Source organism: Tenrec ecaudatus, chromosome 3 (assembly GCF_050624435.1).
Source record: "Tenrec ecaudatus isolate mTenEca1 chromosome 3, mTenEca1.hap1, whole genome shotgun sequence".
In the NCBI taxonomy this organism is placed as follows: domain Eukaryota; kingdom Metazoa; phylum Chordata; class Mammalia; order Afrosoricida; family Tenrecidae; genus Tenrec; species Tenrec ecaudatus.
The window spans coordinates 17,983,415-18,006,903 of NC_134532.1; the positions used below are offsets into that span (position 1 = coordinate 17,983,415).

General features: G+C 41.1%; 2 pseudogenes; one reads left to right on the forward strand and one right to left on the reverse strand.

Annotated features, from left to right (window-relative positions):
- Nucleotides 1–14,785: 14,785 nt before the first annotated feature.
- On the reverse strand, nucleotides 14,786–15,309 carry LOC142443158 (protein C1orf43 homolog; annotated as a pseudogene).
- A 3,879-nt stretch (nucleotides 15,310–19,188) lies between these two features.
- On the forward strand, nucleotides 19,189–20,223 carry LOC142443285 (MKI67 FHA domain-interacting nucleolar phosphoprotein pseudogene; annotated as a pseudogene).
- Nucleotides 20,224–23,489: the final 3,266 nt, after the last annotated feature.

Here is a 23,489-nt window from a genome sequence, read left to right on the forward strand (position 1 = left end):
CACATTCACCACATACATGGGTTTTGGTTCCTGTGTGAATTCATAGATGAGCTTTGAGATCTCCTTTCTGAATGAAGCTTTTGCCACATTCACTATGTACATGGGGTTTCTCTCCAGTATGAATTCCCTGATGAACACTGAGGCCCTTCTTCCGGAGAAAGCCTTTTCCACATTCACCACATACATGGGGTTTCTCTCCAGTATGAGTTTGTAGATGAGTTTTGAGATTTGCTTTCTGAGTGAAGCCTTTTCCACCTTCACTACATACATGAGGTTTCTCTCCAGTATGAATTAGCTGGTGAACAGTGAGAGCAGCCTTCCTGAGAAAGGCTTTGCCACATTCACCACATAGATGAGGTCTCTTTCCAGTATGAGTTCGCCGATGATCAGTGAGGTTCTTCTTCCCAATAAAAGCTTTTCCACATTCACCACATACATGGGGTTTCTCTCCAGTATGAGTTCGCTGATGATCAGTGAGATCATTCTTCCAGATAAAAGCTTTTCAACATTCACCACATACATGGGGTTTTTCTCCTGTGTGAAATGCCTGATGTCCTAAAAGGGATTTCTTCCAGCTGAAAGCTTTACCACACTCACGACATACATAGGGTTTTTCTCCTGTATGAGTTCGTAGATGCATTTTGAGAAGGTTTTTCTGAATGAAGCCTTTGCCACATTCACCACATACATGGGGTTTCTCCCCAGTATGAGTTTGCTGATGAACAGTGAGAGTAGTCTTCGTGATAAAGCCTTTGCCACATTCACCACATACATGGGGTTTCTCCCCAGTATGAATTCGCTGATGAGCAGTGAGAAGACTCTTCCTGGTGAAGCCTTTCCCACATTCATTGCACACACAGAGAGTCTGTGCCGCATGAGTTTTCTGATGTTTCTTGAGGTATGATTTACTGTGATAACATTTGCCACAATCTAAGCATTTATATAGCTTTTGCAATTCGTGAGCTTTCTGATAATGTTCATTAAGTTTGAACATTTTATTGAATTTTTGCCCACAATATCTGCATCTGTAGGTCTTATCTAGTGTATCAATGATCTGGTGCTCATAGAGCAAAGACTCTTCAATGAAGGCCGTCCCACGTTTATCACCTGGGTGTGGTTTGCCAATTTCATACGATTCCTGATGCTGAATCCACTGGGACTTCATGAGCCTGGATTGTTCACACTCAGAGAATCTCATTTCACTATAAAATTGCTCCTGTTCAACATGGAGAAAAGTTTTCTCATCTCCACTGAGCACAGCTGACTTCTGTACTTTGTTGCTCCTGTTGTGATTTAATTCCAGAATGATTAAATCTGATTTTATAATTTCTTCATATAAGCCAAACATCTCATAATTTTCCTTGAGAGGAAAATTAGTTTTGTGCTGAGAAACCATACTTTCCAATATATTACATTTATAGCACTGTTCCTTTCTGTTCACATATCTTTCATGTTGCAAGTATTCGAGCATATGATCACCATCTTTCTGGAGTTCTATAAAAAAAGAGAACAATGAATCTTTCCATCATCTTGATTTACAATCGACCTCTTAAAATAAGCATTGATACAAGGTAAATCTTTAGTGGCAACCCTCTTATATGAATGTAAATAAAACACTATGCTTAAAGTTTATTGTCCACTGGAAGAAATACAATCATGTAAGCATTCCAAATGATAAAAATAGTTATTATAGAAACAAGGTTGGATATGAAATTAATGAATGAACACAGATTTGGTATTTTTAAAAATAAGGCCATGAAAATATACAACAAATGTAATACAAACAAGACATTGAGACCAATAGGCCAAAGTAGTGGTAAGGCTTGCTAATTTCAGTTGGTAGATGACAGATGTATTCATTCCATCAATCTTTACTGAGAGACAACTAAGTACTAGATAAAGCTGGGAATGTGAAAAATGCAGAATGTTCTACTTGGGAGAAAACCATTTTTACAGGTAAACATGAAAGGTACTATGGTACAGCTACATATTCTTTATGTTTGTGGAGCCTGTATTCTAGCTTACAGCAATCCTCTTACAGTGCTGTCCTGTGGGGGCGTGCAGGTGGCTATGATGCCAGAAGCACTGCCACCCAGTGTTTCAAATACAACCAGGACCATCCATGGTGCACAGGTCTTAGTGGAATCTCCAGAAATAGGAACTGGGAGGAAGACCTGGTGATCTACTTCTGTAACATGAACCCCTCAGGTTTAATGGCAATGAAATAACACTGAACAAGTACTAAATCCTCAAAGTACAATCAACAGTAATGATGTGATGGAGGAGAGCTTTGGGGACCTTAAGTGGTTAACAGGTCATGACTGAAAATGAGAAAAAAAATCGCTGCATATATCCTCTAATAATTGGAAGACGGGATATATGAAGTATTATCAAGAACAATTGCAAGTTGTCAAAACAAAATGGAATCTTTAAATATTGATGGTATATGGCTTATTAAACTTTAATAGACTCGTACTGGCTATTTTTAATTAGATAATCAAGTAGTTTATAAGGCTGATATTGATTGACAAATCCAAAATACTGGTGTCATATTCATCATCAAACAGTACATAGCAAGATCTTCTCTGAAGTATAGTTCTGTCAGTGGTAGGTTAATATTCACATGCATGCAGGTAAGACAAGTCACAAGTGTTATTTAAATCTGTGCACCAACTGTTAAAGCAAACATAAAGTGTGGGATTTAGCCCCACAACCAAACAAGCCCTTAGAAATAGCAATTAAGGAAGATGTGCAATTAAGGAAGATGAAGGAGACAGCAAAATGGGGTAGAGCGACCTCATCTCCGATGCCAGAATAAGATAGCGAGCTCATTTAATAGTGAATTTATATAGTCGCAAGGGGTGGCAGCCTCCAGACAGCACAAACACAACAGAATGGACAAATATGAATGTGGGAATATCCTGATTACTTTTAGAACACTTTATGATAAATATCAGGCTGTAGGAAACTGAGGACCAAGAAGAGGGTGGATGGAGACAAATTCTTTATTCTCAGAATTAAGGAAGATTGCAAGGCCTAGTATCTGGGAAGAGGGAGGCATTCACATTTGTAAGTTGGAAAAGAGTCCCAGTCACATTCTCTGGATTAAAAATCATCCCCACAATATCCCCTTATTATAGTATGACTTTAATGATGCCTCATACAAGCACATGGCTAGTTACTAGCTGCCACCAGCTTTAACTATAAGAGCAGACCTGTTGTTATTGGCCTCTGCTCAGGGGACAGTTATTCCCCGCCGTGCCCCCCCCCCCCCATCTGCCCTCAGCACTGCTCTTAAGTTGCTCACCCAAATAGTTCAGGGACCTCCAGGTTAAAGGCACTGCCTACCTTGTTAGGTACATAGGTGTCTGTGTTTCTGTTTGTGTGGTTGTGGTGTGTGTGTGTGTGTGTGTGTGTGGCTGCATGCTCGAGACATTATACCACATATACTAGAGTATAAGCCAATCCAAATATCATAAAAACTGAATTTTACCATACATCTACATTAAAAAGTGCTGAAAAACTAGGCATATACATGAGTACATATGGTAAATTGGTGAAAGAACATTCTCTCTCCTGCTCAGACTTGACATCCTGGAAGAGGTGAGTGCCTTTTTATTTCTTCCCTTCAATTACACAACCATCCCTTAGGACCCTTCCAGAAGGCATTTAAGAGACAAAAGGATAGTTGGTTCCTTGAGTGATAGCAACAAAAGGAAGCTAATTGCTTTTCAAGCCAGGCATCTTTAGCTGAGAAGCAAGAAGTCAGCCACCTGTAGGAGCTGTATACTAACATCTTTAATGGAGGGAGGGTAGTTGGGAAGAAAACTCTATCTGGGGATTTTGCGTTATCAGCTCTAGCTTTATCCTTGGGGCTTGTGGAGGTTTTCTTCTAACACTAGTACTAGTCTTTCAAGCCCTGTGGTCAGGAGTATAGCGATAAGGCTGCCTTATACTTTCATCCAGGTTCTGTTTTCCACAATAAAAAATTGAGGGTGGTGGAGGGCCAGAACAAAGGGGAGCTGATATCAAGGAGTTCAAGAAGAAAATGTTTTGCAACTGTGGTGGCAATTGTACAGTACTGCTCCATGTGACTGAATTATGAAATCTTATGATATCTGTAAAACCTCCAAATAAAATAATTAAAAATATATATATTGAAAATTTTGCATAACTTTTGCAACCTGACACTGATCAACGATACAATCATGTGCAGCGATGAATGTAAAATTTGGGAACAATATGAGTAATTGGAAAATGTGGCTTTAGTGAAAGAAATGACACACAAGTTGACTGATAAAATTTCCTCAAATGCAAGTTGAAGCTGGCCAAAGGATTTAGATCACAGAGCGTAGAGACTATCTGAAGAATAAACTTGAGGATTTGAACACTGATGACTGAACACTAATGACCGAAGACCAGATAAGTTGTCGGATGACACCATGGACATCATACACCTGGAAACCAAAAGAATACTAAAAAGACAGCAATATTGAATATACTCTGCACTGTTTCAATAACAACAACAACAAAATCAGTGGTGGAATATAGAGCCAAAATGTTCTTTAGAAGCAGCAACGCATCTTTTAGGTTTTAGACCTGTTAAGAAGGTGTGGGCTTAAGAAGGCATACTGCATAGTAAGGAATATGCATCAGACATGCATTTAATGAAAAGAAAATAAGAAAGAAAGCAGGATGTTAATAATGTCCATTGCACTTACAAAATTATTGGAGGAACTGGCAATTAAAAAAAAAACTGAGCCATCTTGCTAAGAAGCAACAATGCCCACATGGATGAAGCACACCAACCAGTGTGATCACGAGTTATCAGAGGGATCAGGTATCAGACATCATCAGAACAAAAAAAAATCGTATCATTGTGAATGAGGGGGAGTGCAGAGTGGAGACCCAAAGCCCATCTGTAGGCAATTGGGCATCCCTTTAAGGAAGGGTCGTGGTGAAGAGAGAAGCCAGTCAGGGTGCAGTGTAGCAAAGACAAAACATACAACTTTCCTCTAGTTCCTAAATGTTCCCTACCACCACCCCCTCTGCCCCCATCATGATCCCTATTCTACCTTACAAATCCAGCTAGATCAGAGGATGTACACTGGTACAGATAGGAACTGGAAACACAGGGAATCCAGGTTGGATGATCCCTTTAGGACCACAGTGTGTCAATACCAGGAAGGCAGATGAAGGGTGGAGTAGAGAGGGGGAACCTATTACAAGGATCTACATATGGGTATGGACAACAGAAAACTGGGTGAAGGGAGACATTAAACAGTGTAAAATATGACAAAATAATAGTTTATAAATTATCAAGTGTTCATGAGGGAGGAAGGAGTGGGGAGGTAGGGGAAATTATGAGAAGCTGATGCCAAGGGCTTAAGGGGAGAGCAAATGCATTGAGAATGATGAGGGTGAAAAATGTACAAATATGCTTTACACAATTAATGTATGGATGGCTTGTGAAAGGAGCTGTATGAGTCCCCAGTAAAATGATATTTTTAAAAATCTTACAGGTAGAAAAAATTGAAGGTACAGTGCTAAAGGATATCCTAAGTTGATAACAATTTTCTTGCTGGGAAGATGATCTTAGATACCTAAAATAACAGAAGTCACACATGTATTTCACCAAAAAGAATAAACTATGGGAAAATATGTCTGTTAAACAATTCCAACAGAGACGGCAATATGACCATCTCCATTAGAAAACAGAAATAACTTATGTCACTAGAATGAAGCAAACTTTAAAGGGAGAGGAGAAAAAAATGAGAAAATGGAAACCAAAACCTTTCGAGTAGTGGTTCTCAACCTGTGGGTTATGACCCCTTTGGGGATCAAAGGACCCTTTCACAGGGGTCACCCAATTCATAACAGTAGCAAAATTAGTTATGAAGTAATAACAAAAATAGAGAAACTCCAAGGGGGAAAGCTAAGGAAACACAAATGGAGACCTATTTATGGTGGGATTTCAAGATCCATGCTTGCTCAGTAGTGGAGGAATGTGTTGTATTCTGGGGACAATTATGTACTCCAAGTTCTCTGTTTGGAGAGAGGCTTGCAAGATGGACTTTCCTAGTAAGGTAGAAGCATATAAAAGGGAAAGTTTGACAACCTTAAAGAAAATTATGGACACAGACATATAATAATTTAAATCAAATAAATGGAAATCTAAAAATCTAATTTCAGAAGAGCTACAGGAATACTTTTTGCAACTGGTAGGAAAAGTGAGGTCTCACATTCGAAGGAGCACACACTTTTATGTATTATCCGACACCTATGATGGATGTGAGGCCTTCTACCTGTTGAATCAACCTCCCCGGCCAATTCCCCTTAAGGCATTTTGACCACGCACCTGAAAAATTTCCACTATAGCTTTTCTCTAAAAACGACCACATTTCTCCTTGTTCCTATTGAGAGGAAGCTTCTGAGGTAACAACTAGATTACCGGTTCATAAGAAATTACAGAATCTTAGACATACCAAATTTAACCTACGGTTTGTAAAGCCTGCAGACTGTTGTGCTTCTAGGAAAATTATGTTCAAAGGAACACAGTAAAAGGTGTTCTCGCAAGAGTAGAAGACCTTACTCACTAACTTAGTACCAGAGAATGCAATGAGAATCTACCTCTTCAAGAAAACCACAGACACTGCAAAGAATTTAACACCTAAGATAGGAAAAGCCAGTGAGGAGGCCAATGACTCGAGAATTCTCCTCACCAATGGAAACCAGGTTGCAATAGTTCTCCGACATCACATCCTGATATAGGGTCTTCTTCTGAGCAGGGTTCAGGAGCTGCCATTCCTCCCGGGTGAATTTTACAGCCACGTCATTGAATGTCAGTGATTCCTGTAGTAAGATGAGTCTATTGAATGACATATTTTCCATTTGAAGATTAAAAAAAGCTACAGATTTAATATATATATATATATATATATATATATATATATATATATATATATATCTTACAGTAAAGAGAGCAAAACAGCAATAAAAGCTATTCTGTGCTAGTACATTCCATAGTGTGTGGTAAACTAAGGACTTGGTAGAAAGCATTTGACCTTGTTTTCTACACTTGCAACCATGGGCATGGAAAACTAGCCTTATTTTCCGAAAGATCTCCATTGTTCTAATAAAGAAATGTTTTCAAATACACGTTTTCCAGGCCAAATACTGTGCAACCAACAATAGACCTCCATGAAGGAGCAGTCTTAAAGGAGCTATCATACTGTGTTTCTCCAAAAATAAGACAGACCCATAAAATAAGCCATAGCAGAATATCTAAGTAATTGTGCAATATAAGCCATATTCCGAAAATAAGACATAGTGAAAGGCGTGGCTATGCAGCATACCGCCAAAGAGAGTTAATGAAGATGGACAGCCCTTCTCACCTGCCCCATCATGACAGCTGCTATCTCGGAGATGATGGGAGGGGTGTGGGCAGTCCCATCAACCTGATCGCACCCATGTCAGGTCCCGGTTGTTCTGTGCGTGCTGCAAGCTGAGGCAGAGAGGGAGACATAGACAGTGAATGTAAAAGTCTCCTTAGTGAAGTGAGGAGCAGGGCGCTCTGCTTTAGGTATGGTGTGTCTTCAGGGGGAAGAAGTAAAGCTGTGGCTGCCATTTTACTCAGCACTGAGGGTTGATGTTCCACAATAAGGTAACTTAACTAAATTTGAATAAATGTAGATTGTTGTGCCATACTTAATAAAAATAAGACATCCCCTGGAAATCAGCCATAGTGTGTCTTCTTGAGGAAAAATAAATAGAAAACAGTGTCTTATTTTGGTTGAAACACAGTAGTAGAAGAATCATTTCTCTGCCTAGCTGCTTCACTGTGCTTGAAGGTTATTTGTAAATTAGAATAATCAGGTTCTGTAGCCAGTCAGCCATAAAATGTAGCAAATGTCTGGGGAGGGCTCAGGGCAGGTTTGAAGTCAAGCAGCATTAGGTCAAGATGGTAACTCACCTTCTTGCTTGTCAAGTTACTCACTTATATTATACTCACTCACTTATATAACATTGACTATGTATATGCTAACTGCATGAGGTGTGTGCCTATGAATGAATGCCCACTGGAAAATACATTCACTCTCTCAGGCCTGGCATGGGAAGAGAGCCCCTGTGTCCGGCTGTCTTCTCTCTGTCTTTTAATATTTGCCACAATTGCAATGCCACTCCTAAGGTTCGGGTGTTGGGGCTCTCTGTACCACCAAAGTAATCCACCCACTCATAAAATTAGAATTTTGAGTACCAGTGAAATGAGCCGAATGAGCTAGAAGTAGCTGATTTATAGTCACACAAAGTAGATAAACACCTGTTTATATTAACAAACAAGTTTACAGTGCACTGTGCAATGGAATGTGGAGTCCTAGCAGCATCACCAGCGTACGAGGCTCTGCACCTTCAGTGGCACCCGCTATCAGGAACAGTACAGATGGGGGAGGTCAAACAGAGCTCAGCTCTCCAACATTTTTGGTCAATTCTTACACAAGTCATTCCTCCCACACCACTCTTTGTCTCACTTGTGGGTTTGATAATCCATTGTGATGGCCACACAAAACTCATAGATCAAAGTGGACTATTAATGAACAAGGTAAAACTTGGGATCAGGAATAAGAAGCTATAACTCAGATCCCTAAACAAAAAATTCATAGGGTTTATGTCCCTTCCTGAGTGTGGGAAACTCTTAGAAACCGCCTTAGGACAAGCATTTCTTGTCAGTCTTAGGACAAATTCTTCTCAGCCACCTTCGAGCAGTATTGACTTAACTTTAACTAAAAGGTCCTCTTGCACCTGCCTTCTTTCATCACATGCTCTCTAAGGGGACCCTCCTAATCTGGCCTAAGCAGGGAAGGTGCTAGTTTGAACCAAGAAGCCATCATATCAAGAAAGAGAGAACTGCCTGGAGGTATTGTTGAGATGAGACAGTGGGACACTGGCCTGTTATCTGAACAGTTGATTTGGTTTTGTTAGCCCCTGCAGCCACATAGTTCAGAATGAACCCAGGGATTAGGGATTTGCCAGTTTGCAGACATTCAGGAGCCATTTCCATGACACCCCTGCAACTGTAAGCTGCCTGTGTGACCTGATGTGGGAGCTTCCTCCACTCCATGAGCCAAGAGTTTGCTGCCTGACATTTGAGATTCACAGGCTTCCACATCCTGAAGAGTTATTTACCTGATGGCTATTTAGTTTTGTGAGATACTGCAGAGCAAATCAAGGAACACCTTGAACCTCTACCTCATAGGGACTGGTCTACTGCTGCTCCTGCACAATGCACTGTAATATTCATGAGTACCAATGGAGATAATTCCGAGGGCAGAAGGGACACATGACAGAGCCAATTGTAACAGGTCCAGAAAGGGCTTTTCAGCCAAGATATGGGACAGGCAGGCAAGATCAAGAAGATGATATCCCTTAAGGAGCTGAGAGGAGCCTAGAGAGAAGAAACGATGAAATGAGCCTACCTTCAAGGGCTAAATGTCTGAAAGGGACAGAGAGAACAGGCCTGCCCTGAAGAAGAGCAAATTTGCCTACATGGTTCTTTAATATGAATGCCAATGTGTAGCCTATTAATTCTGATAACAAATTACAAACTGTTACTGAATAAGATTTGTACCTGTGACTCTGGACTGTAATTTGCACATGGCCACTGCAAAAATTAATGAGCTGAGTAACAGAAGACTGTGGGAAAGATACTGGTGTCAAAACTGGAAAACTACTGGCAGGTACAGGTCTGTTTAAACTCTGCCTCAGATGAATCAGGGCTGATGTTGATGGGTGATTCTCCCTCCTACTTCTATACTTAGAGGAAGTGAAAAGCTATCACCCATTTTTTAAACTACAATTGCTACAAGTCCCATTTTAGATGCATTAATGATAATGGGGCCGTTTGGGAGAATATGTAACATATCACCTTCAGAAAGAAGCATTAAGGAGACTTAATCAGAGAAAAATCCCATGGAATACTGAACGGTCCTAAAGAGGTGATTTTATTTCTCCTTAAAAACTAGGCATAATCAAGGAGTTGGAAACAACCCAAATTTCCATCAACAGATGAATAGATTAAAACACTATGGTACATACATACAATGGAGTACTACGCATCCCTAAAAGCAGTGATAAACACGTGAAGGACATTGCTGCATGGGAAGAACAGGAGGAAATTATGCTGAGCAGAGAAAGCCAAGCACAAAAGGACAAGTACAACATACGTCTGCTGAGGTAAGCTTAAAGGTGCAAAAGGGTCATAGGAAAAAGCTACTATATACAAACATTCCTGGCATGAGGTCCAGGGAGTATGGCACGGGCCAGATCAAATCATCCAGGGATACATATGGAAGCCAACTAAAAAGGGTGGTGGGGAGAATGAAAAAGACATTGGTAGCAGAGGAATAGGGCACTAACCCACCCAAGGGGAGGGTATTGTTTATATCTCCACAGAGAAAGAGGGACCAGACTTCAACCCAGTGTACCAAGATGTGAATGCAACATACGAGCATGAAGCAGGGAGCCAATAGAGGTCTGAGGGGCCAGCGCCAATCCCAACTATGTGGACAGTTCACCTCCCGCAGAAGAATTCACTTCAGAGGACAGCACTGATGCTACAGCTCAGGGGGAGGGACATATCAGACCAGGGGACACAGAAGTAAATGAAGGGAGAGGAAGAGAGAGTGGAATACATGCTGGCTCACAAAGTCTGGAGGGTGATATTCCCGCTCAGAGCAGCCAAAGCACAGAGAGAACCATAGGGCCAGCCCAAATAGGAGACACGCCATCCCTCACAGACCCATAGCATTATGGGGAATAATAGTGGAAAGAGTGCAGGAATTGCACCCAATCTGACCCCACCACACTGAGGTGAAACACTAAGGGCGTGCAACAGGACAGCAAGTGCAACAGAGCAATGAAGTCCCCAGGAAATACCAAAAGTGGACTTTAGGTCCAGGCTATGGAACCCCATCAGACTCAACTGGAAAGCACTCCTAATGGTCAACAAACAGACCTTGAACTATTTACAAGCTTTTCTTTGTGTTGTTGTTGGTTTTATTGTTATAGTTTTATTGTCATTTGTTGCTTTGTTTTGCTATGTTGTTTTCTGTGCATATTATTATCCCTGCAGTTCTCTCTAGAAAAGATAGGTAGGATAAACAATCTGGAGGATAAAACAAAGGGATCAACTGTTCCAGGGGGCGGGGAACATGGATGAAGGGAAGGCAGAGGGAAAAGAAGTGGTGTTAACAAATCCAAGGACAAGGAAACAACAAGTGATTCAAAATTGATGCGAGGAGGGTGTAGGAGACCTAGTAGGGCTTGATCAAGGGTAATGTAACTGAGAGGAATTACTAAAACCCAAATGAAGGCTGAATGTGATAGTTGAACAAGAAGAAAGTAAAAGAAAATAAAAAAAGGAAAAAGGAGGCAAAGGACATTGATAGACGCCTAATACAGGCATGTACAAATATATATATATATATATATATATATATATATATATATATATATATATATATATATATATATATATATATATATATATATGATGGTGGGGAAATAGATCTATGGGCATTATTTACAGGTTTTCGTATTAAGGTAGCAAATGGACGGACATTGAGCCTCCACTCAAGTACTCCCTCAATGCAAGAACACTTTGTTCTATTAACCAGGCATTCCATGATGCTCACCTTCCCGACACAACCACTGAAGGCAAAGCGGGTGCAAAAGCAAATGCGGTGAAGAAAGCTGATGGTGCCTGGCTATAAAAAGATATAGCATCTGGGGTCTTAAAGGCTTGAAGACAAACAAGCAGACATGTAGCTGAGAAGCAACAAAGCCTACATGGAAGAAGCTCATCAACCTGTTTGATCACGAGGTGTCGAAGGGATCAGATGTCAGGCATAAATGATCAAAAAAATCATATCATTGTGAATGAGGGAGAGGGTGGAGTGGAGACCGAAAGCCCATCTATAGGCAACTGGACATCCCCTTACAGAAGGGTCATGGGAAGGAGAACAGCCAGTCAGGGTGCAGTATAGCACCAATGAAACATCTAACTTTCTTTGAGTTCTTTCCTCTTTCCTCCCCCCCCCCACTATCATGATGCCAGTTCTACCTTACAAATTCAGATAGACCAGAAGATGTACACTGGTACAGATAGGAGCTGGAAACACAGGGAATCAAGGATAGATAAAATCCTCAGGACCAATAATGAGAGTAGAGATACCAGGAGGGGCAGGGGAAGGTAGGGGAAAAAAGGGGAACCTATCACAATGAAATACATATAAGCCCCTCCCTGGGGGATGTACAACAGAAAAATGGGTGAAGGGAAACATGGGACAGTGTAAGACATGAAAAAATAATAATAACTTAAATATTATCAAGGGTTAGTGACGGAGGAAGTGTGAAGGTGGAGGAAAATATTGAGGATATAATATCCAGGGCTCAATTGGAAAGAAAATGTTTTGAGAATGATGATGGCAACAAATGTACAAATGTGCTTGACACATAGATGTATGTATGGATTTTGATGAGTTGTATGATCCCCCAAAAAATGATTAAAAAAAAACAAAACTAGGCAGGGCATGTCATTTGATTGATTCTCATGGGTTGGCCATATAATAATGAATTGAAAGAATGTCATCCAAACAATTCTCAGTGATGTATTATGTTCAATGTCAATAGTTTAGTTCAATGTCAATATATAGTCAATATGTATATGATCAATATACATATTCCTAATCTCCTGCCTAATGTTGAAATCAGAATCAGAGTTTATCTATAACTTCTATGATTTCAAATTTCCACTTTTCCAATGAACGGAATCAGTATTATACAGGCTTCTACAATTCCAGTAGGAAATACAGAAAAGGATAAAACACATCAGAAGCACCTGAGCCTTGATCATTTTCTTTGGTCCTTATAACACTGCCAGCAACTGGGATGCTTTATGTTTGTCTTATGTGGATCAGCTCTAACGATGCTCACAAATTTCAATCTCTCATGGGGACATCCCAGATATAATAATGCCCAAACCAGGCACTTCTTCCTCTTTATTCTGTGCTGCTATTGACACCCAATTTGCAGGCTGATGAGAGAATAAAATGTGAGTAATACAGAACCTGTAGGTCCAGATGCTGTTACTGTTCTGTCCCTCTTCTTAATACAAAGTCCCCAATCCTGTTAACAGTGCCCTTACTGAGTGATGGAAAACATGCTTATACCATGCCCAATAAATCAAAAACTCTTAATTTTCAGACATGTGAGTAAAAGATGACTTTATAAGAAAGAGATTGGACAATCAAATATACATGCCAAAAGAAGGGGGGGGGGAAGCTGGATCCCTACCTGACAGCATATAGAACTATCAATTCCTTATTGCGTGACTCTCAAGGTGAATGAAAAATCAGTGAACTTCGAAGATGATTATGTTAATTAAAGCATCTGGAAACATTTTAAATGGCCTATATAAGAAGCTATTATAAACTGAAAGTGAATTTCTAGAGGAACTATACATTGTATAGTATTGTATAATCACTTTAGAAACACATTAAAACTCACCATCATGTAGAGTTAGATGTATAAGAACCCAATAGGTCACAATAAAACTGCTGCACAGAGTTTCTGAGAGTCTAAAGCCATGACAAGCAGGTAGTGGGTTGGTACCTCTGACCATGAGGTTAGCAGTCCAACTCTTAATACATGTCAAAACCAGGGCTCCAAAATAAACACTTATGTATCATATTAGATTGAAACTTTATTCAGAGGGAAATGAAGTAAGAAGTATGCATCCCCCCACCCCAGTGAGTGCAATTTTCAATTCCAAGGTAAACAATGCTTTTACTGTAGCATTATTTGTAGTACCTAATGTAGTTTGCTAGTTGGCCTATACAAGCATACAGTCTTTCTAGCTATGGCCCCTTAACTCCTTTCAAATATTTACGTGGGTTTGTCGCCCGCCAATGTGAATGAAGCAAAGGAGCCCTGGTGGCATAGTGGTTACTGTTGGGCTACTAACCCCAAAGTCAGCAGTTGGAAACTCGAAAGAAAGATGGTGCTTTCTTCTCCCAAGAGTAACACGGCTCTCTAATCTGCTAAAAAGATACAGACTGAAACTCACAGGGCAGTTCTACCCTATAAGCTCTCTATGAGTCAGTGTTAACTCGATAGCACTGAGTTTGGGTTTTTGGTTTAAGAGGATTGGGCAGCTTGCCCAACAATAGATTGGTACCCTTGTAGCTACACAAATAAGATGTCTGAAAACCGAACATGGGAATTAGTCACACTGGGCATCACATTCGGTTTTATTGAGCCATTTCAGAAACAGAAACTGGGATCTCACTACCATCAAAGAAGAAGAGCCTGGATCCAAGATTCTTTTGGGGGGGGTTGGGGGGAAACAGTTTTAATTGTTGTTCAGAAATATCCCCCAAGGTCTTCCAGGCATGATCTCTGCACACATCGGGAGTGTCGGGCAAGGGTGCAGGCCCACCAGCCAGCTAACCTGAGGATTGCCTGGCAAGCACACTCCAGTCCTGGCTCATCTCCAGCGAGTCTGTCAGGTCCATCAGAGTACTCCCCAGGGTATTATAGCTGTCCTTAAAGCTCTTCAATTCGAGGAAATGCTTGGCAGGTTTACTCTTCTGACTGGAAGGTAGGTGGGGAGACTTCAGGAGATTGGGTAAGGTCTCTGGCTGCTGACTGGTGGGGTCACTGAGAGCTCACACTTCCTGCTTGGACCACAGTGGCCAGCTCAGTCAGGGCCTCCTGATAGTGCAGGGACTCACTCTGGACAAAAGACCCCTGTCCCACAGCTGACTGTCACATAGTCATGCAGCAGGGTATCAATGGGGGCCTTGCGCATATCCTTGAAAGGAGTAGTCTTGTTACAAAGATCAAGCAGGTAGGAATGGAAATTTCTGCCCTTTAGGGAATGGGGATGCTGACCTTCCCTGTGAAATGGGATGTCAGAGGCAGGAATGGCGTCCAGAGTTATCTCTTGGACAGACAGTTGCAGCACTTTTTATTTCCCTGAGTTTCCAGCTGTGGTAGCCTGGCATCATCATCTGCAAGGAGCCAGGGTTCCTACTTGCAATCTGGAACTCTGAATAGTTGAATATCAATCTCTTCTTTCAGATCCTTGGGGGCATTGGGTCCCACAGGGACATGAGGGCCCCTCCGAGATTTCATTGCAAAATGCATGATTTGCCTTTTCACAAAAATAAATAGCAGTACAAACAGCAGGTTCCCGTAGGCCAGCGCCAGCACGATATTCACCCCGGACAGCCAGTCACTACTGGACGCCATGGCCTTCCCACCCTACACAGAGCTGTTCTGGTTTACCCCATTGCCTTTACTCCTCAGCCCGAGTTCGTCTGTGTTTCTTGGAGCTCCCCGGCCATTTCCTTATGGGGAAAGACTAAGTGAGAAAACATGGCGGCTTGCAGGGATGGGGGGACACAATTCTTTTATTGAAACTCTTCAATCCAGAAGACAGAGAGCTATGATACAAGAGAGAAAGCGATGGGAAGGAACAGCAACAGAGACATGGTGGTAGCAAAACAAAGAGACTGAGAGAGAACAATGAGATTAGAGGTCACACAACAAAAGAGCTCAGTGCCTTTGGGCAGGAAGTTAGTAGGTGAAGTAGTGTACATCTGAGTACCTCTCATGGTAACTAGACTGCCCAACCCACACAGAGCTGAGTGCATTTGGTCTGAGGCTAAGGGGCGGAGCGACCATTTATCTGCAGTGCTAAAAGAACTTTGTAATATTTGCTCATTCAGGACAGAGACCAGGAGGCTGCAGAGTCTGACCTTACCTGCAGGTATGTCTGTCAAGATTCTGTCTGAAAGGAGAACTGTACCTTGAGTCAAGTATGACTCTAAATTGTGTGCTAGGGTAGAAAAAGTAAACCCTATGTCAAATATAATTTAAGGAGATCATTTATTATACTTAGAAGATAACAAAAGGCACGTGCACGCATGTGCACACACACGCACACACACCATATATTTAAGGGAGGCCAATAGCATGAAGTCAAAATAACAACTGATAACAACAACAAGGATTCAGTCGGGACCCTGAATAAACAGGACATAGAACAAAAGACATTGTACGGATCATGATTGGCGGCAGATTAATAAATCACATGTACAGATGGGACTACAGCAACAGGAATGGGACCATGATTAGGACATGCACATTATTAAAGGGACTTACAAGATAGGTCCAGGGCTTTTACACAAAGCAAGTCAAGGCAAGACTCATGAAAATGGCCTCCGGTTTGTCCTCAGGAAGCTGATCTCCATCAAGGATACACCTAGGTAGGCAAGTGGAGAGGGTCTGGCTGGAAAGGAATGCAGGCAATCTACTTCAAAGGCATTTCCCCCAGGGGAAGATGACCTAGCTGCTTGGTTAATGATCAGATAGAATTTAATGGAGGCTTAATCAAATTAGGGACACAGCAAATAGACATTGAGTTGTCACTGTCATCAGCAACCCAAACCTAAAACCCAACTCGCTGCCATCGAGTGGATTCTAATTATAGCAGCCCTTGAGGAGAAGATGAACTGCTATTTGCTCACCCTGTTTGGAGTCCAGTGAATGGATTTGGTTCACAAACCAGTCAGAAGTTGAAATCCTCTCTGGTGATACTTCAATGTGCAAGACAGTAGTAACAGATTTCTAGCTCCCTAGATTGGCTCATATTTCTCTGTGGCAAATCATTGATCTGAAACAGAAGAGGAGTCAATGTTGAGAAAGACATGGCAGATTCTTAGCCTGTACTCCGCGTACTAAGTAGTGACCACCCCCACACCCTGGGATCAAACCATGTTCCAATCTGAGGGTGTTTGCATTAAACAGAGTCCACTCTATCTTTACAGAGCAATTTTACTAATTTCTCAAATATTCTTTTAAACTTTGGATCCACATTCTATATATACAATATTTATTTTCAGAATTAAATGGAAGTATTAAAAACCTCAAAATTCTCAAGCTCCATTGAAGCTAAATATCTTCATTTCACCAGCAATCTAACTGAAGAAATTAGTATTTTATGAAGAACACTCTTTACTAACCTGTACTGCACCTCAGACCACAGCCCTTGATGTATTTGGCTAAAGTGATCCAGGTGAATCGTGCTCACATATGCCACTCAAATCCATGCTGAGCTTTTCATCAAGTTTAACCCGCCCCAATCCCCTTGCATCCTGTGTATTCTTTACAATATCTACTGTGTGTGAAGAAATGTCTACCATTGGGTAACCCATTTATGCACAATAGTGAGGTAAGTAGAGAAACTTGCTGTAGAAGTGGCCTACAAGAAACAGAGGGACACCAATAGGACAACCCAGAGGTACCTTGGCCAACACAGAGATATCCTAAACAAGAAAATAAGCCAGGGGAAACCTTATTTGCTACTCTTTTAAGCTCTTGTGATTATGGTTGTCCAATTTTAAAGCCTTTTAGAAAGACTGCAGCCTACAGTCAAGGAATGGCAAAGGGTAGGTAGATGGTTGCCAAGATCCAAGGTAAAGGCAGAAGCTTAAAAGAATAAGACGGATCCAGAAAAGAGATGACTGGTCAACTATTTTGTCATCTTTGCCTAGATGCTGGATTCCAAGCTCTAGGTAATGCTGACAGATGTCAAACAAAACAAACTGTAGGAGAGGGCATATTGGCTTGGATTTTGGCTGTCCCATCTATAGTCTTATTCTCCAAGGAAGAAGGGGGAAAGCTAGTGCATAGGCTTCAGCTTGTGAAACATGCTCCAAGCGAAACTAGTTTGGCAGGAAAACAAAATGAATGTACTGAGAAGAGGCTACGGTGTGATAAAATAGGGAGGCAGTAGCCTGAGTGGCTAGTTGGACATCACTGGTACTGCCCTTTTGCAGCCCACAGGGTGTTTCTGAAGGAGAGATGTGTGAGGTTGCAGTTATAGGATAAAGGGTACAGACTAGTGCTCCTCTGAAATGAATCAGCAAGTCAAGCGACTAGAGAAAAGCACAGTTGTTTTAGGCTCTCTCATGTATATCAGTCATCAAGCATACCTTGAATATAAGGCTCTCCATTCCACCAGGTCTTAAGGACAGGCTTCAACTCAGGGTTCTTAAATTGGTTGGCTGCAGAGTAAGGTTGGCTTCCATGCCCCTCCTTTAGCAACATTCTTAATCTAAACTTGACTAAATTTTAATTCCTTTCAGAAATACTGATAGCTTATGCAAAAGACACACAAAAAAACCTGAATGGTGATAGTAACCGTCAAGAGATCAAAAGATACAAGAGGACTTATGTTGAGGACTAGGTTCACCTCACCCAAATCATGGTATTGTCAATAGCCTCGTATGTATTGGAAGTTGAACACTGTATAAGAAAGATCGAAGAAGAATCGATTTGTCTGAATTATAATGCTGGCAAAGAATACTGAAATAACATTGGTCTCCAAAGCACAAACAAGTCTGTCTTAGAAGAAGGAAGCTCAGAGAGCTAGTTAAAGGTAAAGATAGCGAAAGTTCATATTACATACTCTAGACAATGTTGTCAGAAGGGAGCAGTCTCTGGAGAAGGATAGTGTATGTGGTAAAGTAGAAGGGCAGGGAAAAATAGGAATCCCCAAATAAATGGACTGACATCATGATGGCAACAATGGGTTCATCCTAAATTGTGAGTATGGCAGCAGAGAGGGCAGTGTTTCCTTCTGTTGTCTACTGGGTCCCTATGATGTGGAATCAACTCAATGACATCTAACACAACAACCTCAGAATCCACTAATCAGTACCCAAGACATGCACAAAATACCAGTGTGTTATGTTTACAAAAGTTATTTCCTAAAAGAAGAAAAGAGAAAAAAATGATTAGGGCAAAGACTGTACAGATGTGCTTTATACAATTGATGTATGTATATGTATGAACTGTGAAAAGAATTGTATCAGCCCCAATAAATTGTTAAAATAAAAAAAAAAAGTTATTTCCATGGTAACGGATGCCAAACCTTTCATGCAACATTTGCTGGAACATACGCTCTCTTATTAAAAAGAAGGAAATGTAAAAAAAAAGAAAAGAAACAAAAAGAAAATGATTAGGGCAAAGAATGTACAGATGTGCTTTATACAATTGATGTATGTATGGATTGTGATAAGAGTTGTATGAGTCGGTGGAGCGTTACAACTAGGGCCGACTGGGACATGGCGGCTTTTGATGGCCCCGCTAAGCCTCTGCTGTCGCTGAACCCGCAGGAACATGCCAAGTTCCAGAAGCAGGTGGTGCAGGTCCGCCGGCGCGCGGCCCAGCAAGAGAAACTCACACCTGGAGTTGTGTATGTGGGTCACATACCGCGAGGCCTTTTTGAACCCCAGCTCAAGGCTTATTTCTCCCAGTTTGGTGCTGTTTCAAGACTCAAGTTGTCCAGAAGTAAAAAGACTGGAAATAGCAAAGGCTATGCCTTTGTGGAGTTTGAGTCAGATGATGTTGCCAAGATAGTTGCTGAGACAATGAACAACTACCTTTTTGGTGAAAGACTCTTGAAGTGTGATTTTATGCCACCTGAAAAAGTCCATGAAGAGCTTTTCAAAGACTGGGATATTCCATTTTCAAAGCCATCCCATCCAGCAGTAAAACGGTACAATAAGAAACGAACACTTCCGGAAAAGCTACGCATGGAGAGCGATTTAAGAACAAAGAAAAATTGCTCAGGAAGAAGTTAGCTAAAAAAGGGATAGTTTATAGTTTTCCTCTATTGGTTTTACCGAAAAAGAAAAACCAAAATGTTTCAAACAGTGATCTTCAGAATTCTATGAATAGCCAGGACTCCACGCCAGTTTGTACACCATCATATTTGGAAAGGCGAAAGTCTGAAGTGGCTGAATTGAATGACGACGAAGATCATGAAATCATTCTCAAACAGCCTGCAGTTGATGTCAAGGAAGAAATTCAAGAGACGCACCCACCACCTGCAAAGTCAGGGAGAAAGAGAAAACGGAAAAGCAAACAGTGACTCTGAATGCATTCTGTAGCTTTTGAAAAACGGGCAGTTTTGGTATTAGGTCTGGGTGCAATAAGATGCAGACATTGGCACAATTTTTTAAGGACAAGGACTGTCCAAGTAAACAGCAGGTAACTGTTCACCTCCCTTTGCTGAAATACAGGGCTCTGGCCATGGCTTGCTCATGCTGCCTCTTCAGCCCGCTGATTTTGTGGGCTTGATATTTCAGAGTTCTCTGTAACTTATATTCAAACAGTGACCAGCAAATAAACTTCCTACCGTCATTAAAAAAAAAAAGAGTTGTATGAGTCCCTAATAAAATGTTAAAAAAATTATTAAGGGCTCATGAGGGAAGGGGAGTGGGGAGGGAGGGGAAAAACAAAAAGAGGACCTGATGCAGAGGGCTTAAGTCGAAAGCAAATGCTTTGAGAGGGATTAGGGCAAAGAATGTACAGATGTGCTTTATACAATTGATGTATGTATATGTATGGATTGTGATAAGAGTTGTATGAGCCCCTAATAAAATGTTTAAAAAAAAAAGAAGGAATGGGTTTCCTGTGTGTGAGTGTATAACAAAGCCATGACAAAATCACTGAGAAATTCCTGCGCCTTTTTGATTTACACAATTCTCCTGGAGGTGAACTGAGGGAAATTCTCTAAGATCCACCCAGCATGTCTTATGACAGAGTATTTCCCAAACTTGGGCTCCAGTGTGAGGGCAGTATAAAGTCACTCAGGTGTGAGTGCCTATTTTTCTATCAAGAGTAGTGTAAATCATTTATCCCTCTACACTGAGGAGTCAGCTACAAGTCCAGAAGATCCAGCCAGAGCAAGTTATCTATGAGAGTTGCATGGGATTCAGGATACTCAAAAGGTCACTGAATCAAAATTAAATTCCATGAGAAATTTCAAGGCTAACTGTAAGATAGATTAAAGTTGAAAATTCTGGTAGCTAGATATCAGAGTATTCAAACAATATGAATAAACACTTTATGTTTTGTTACTTAAGTTCAAGTTATTGGGTACAAACATAACAATGGTTGTGAGAGTACATTACTAACATTTTATTTAAACGTTTTATTAGGGGCTCATACAACTCTTATCACAATCTATACATACATTATTTGTGTAGAGCACATCTGTACATTCATTGCCCGCATCATTTTCAAAGCATTTGCTCTCCACTTAAGCCCTTTGCATCAGGTCCTTTTTCCCCCTCCCTCCCCACTCCCCCCTCCCTCATGAGCCCTTGATAATTTATAAATGATTATTTTGTCATATCTTGTCCTGTCAGACATCTCCCCTTTTCTGTTGTCCATCTGCCAGGGAGGAGGTCACATGTAGATCCTTGTAATTGGTTCCCTCTTTCTAACCCACTCTCCCTCTACCCTCCCAGTATCGCCACTCACACCCCTGGTCCTGAACGTATCATCCACCCTGGATTCCCTGTGCCTCCAGCTCCTATCTGCACCAGTGTACATTCTCTGCTCTATCCAGACTTGCAAGGTAGAATTCAGATCATGATAGTGGGGGTGGGGGGGGAAGCATTTAGGAACGAGAGGAAAGCTCTATTCTTCATGGATACTACATCGCACCCTGAGTGACTCATCTCTTCCCCTAGGCTCCTCTGCAAGGGGATATCCACTCTGCACTTCCCCCCTTCATTCACTATGGTAAGATTTTTTTTTCTGATGATGCTTTAAACCTGATCTTTCGACACCTCGTGATCGCACAGCCTGGTGTGCTTCTTCCATGTGGGCTTTGTCGCTCCTGAGCTAGATAGCCACTTGTTTATCGTCAAGCCTTTAAGACTCCAGATGCTACCTCTTTTGATAGCCGGCACCTAAGCTTTCTTTACCACATTTGCTTGTTCACCCGCTTTGTCTGCAGTGGTTGTGTCAGGAGGGTGAGCATAATAGAATGTCAATTTAATAGAAGCATTCTTACATTGAGGGAGTACTTGAGTAGAGGCCCAATGTCCTTCCGCCACTTTAATCCTAAACCTATAAATATAGGCACATAGATCTATTTCCCCACCCTCATATATATTTGCATATGTACATGTCTTTGTCTTGACCTCTATAAATACCCTTTGCCTCCCAGCTCTTTCCTCTATTTCCCTTGACTTTCCTCCCATCCCACTATCATGGTCAGTACCTACCTGGGTTTCAGCAATACCTCTTTGCTACATTACGCTTGATCATGCCCTACCAGGCCTGCCACAACCACCTTACTACCAAATTGGATCACTCGTTCCCTTGTCCCTGGGTTTGTTAACTCCACTTCCTTACGCCCCACCTCCCCCTATCCCATTTTCCCCAGAACTGTCAGTCCCGTTGTTTTTCCTCCAGCTTGTTCATCCAACCTATCTCATTTAGACAGACCTGTGGAGATAATAACATGCAAAAACAAGACACAGCAAAACCAAGCAACAATATACAACAACACAAAAACAACAAACCACTGAAAAAGAACAAAATAAAATACAACAAGAAAGAACAGCTTGTAGTTAGTTCAAGGATCTTTTGTTGGTACTAACATTTTCGATGAGAAAAGTAATAACCTGATACCAAGGTAGGATGATACTTCAAGAAAACTGTAGACCAATATTGGAAATGGATCTACATGAAAAAGTTCTAAAATGATTGGGAACTGAGTCAGACAACACTTTAAAATAAATATATACCATGATTAATTGAAAGCTGTCCTAGTGTTGATTTAACATAAAATAAGCACTGTAATATACCAATTAATGTAAAGAAATATTTTTACATTACAAAAAAATGGATAATTATCAATTATTTAAATAGACACAAAACATACTAAACAAAGTCAAACACTTTTAATGGTCAGGAAAAGAAACCTTTACAAATCTAACATAAAATAAATATAGTTCGGGTGAACAAGTAAATGTGGTGAAGAAAGCTGATGGTGCCCGGCTATCAAAAGAGATAGTGACTGGGGTCTTAAAGGCTTGAAGATAAACAAGCGGCCATCTAGCTCAGAAGCAACAAAGTCCACATGGAAGAACACACCAGCCTGTGTGATCGAGTGGTCCCAAAGGGATCAGTTACCAGGCATCAAAGAACAAAAAATCATATCATTGACTGCACACCTCCATGATAGGATCGCTGAAGACAAATGGGTGCATAAGCAAATGTGGTGAAGAAAGCTGATGGTGCCCGGCTATCAAAAGAGATAGTGTCTGGGGTCTTAAAGGCTTGAAGGTGAACAAGCGGCCATCTAGCTCAGAAGCAAATAAGCCCACATGGAAGAAGCACACCGGCCAGTGCGATCACGAGGTGCCCAAGGGACCAGGTATAAGGCATCATGCAAAAAAAAAAGATATAAGTGTGTGTATGTATGTGTATATGTATATATGTATGTGTATGTATATATATATATATATATATATATATCATATTAAATGAAGGGGGAAGTGCAGAGTGGAGACCCAAGGCCAAAGTGTCGGCCAATGGAGATCCCCTCATAGAGGGGTTTA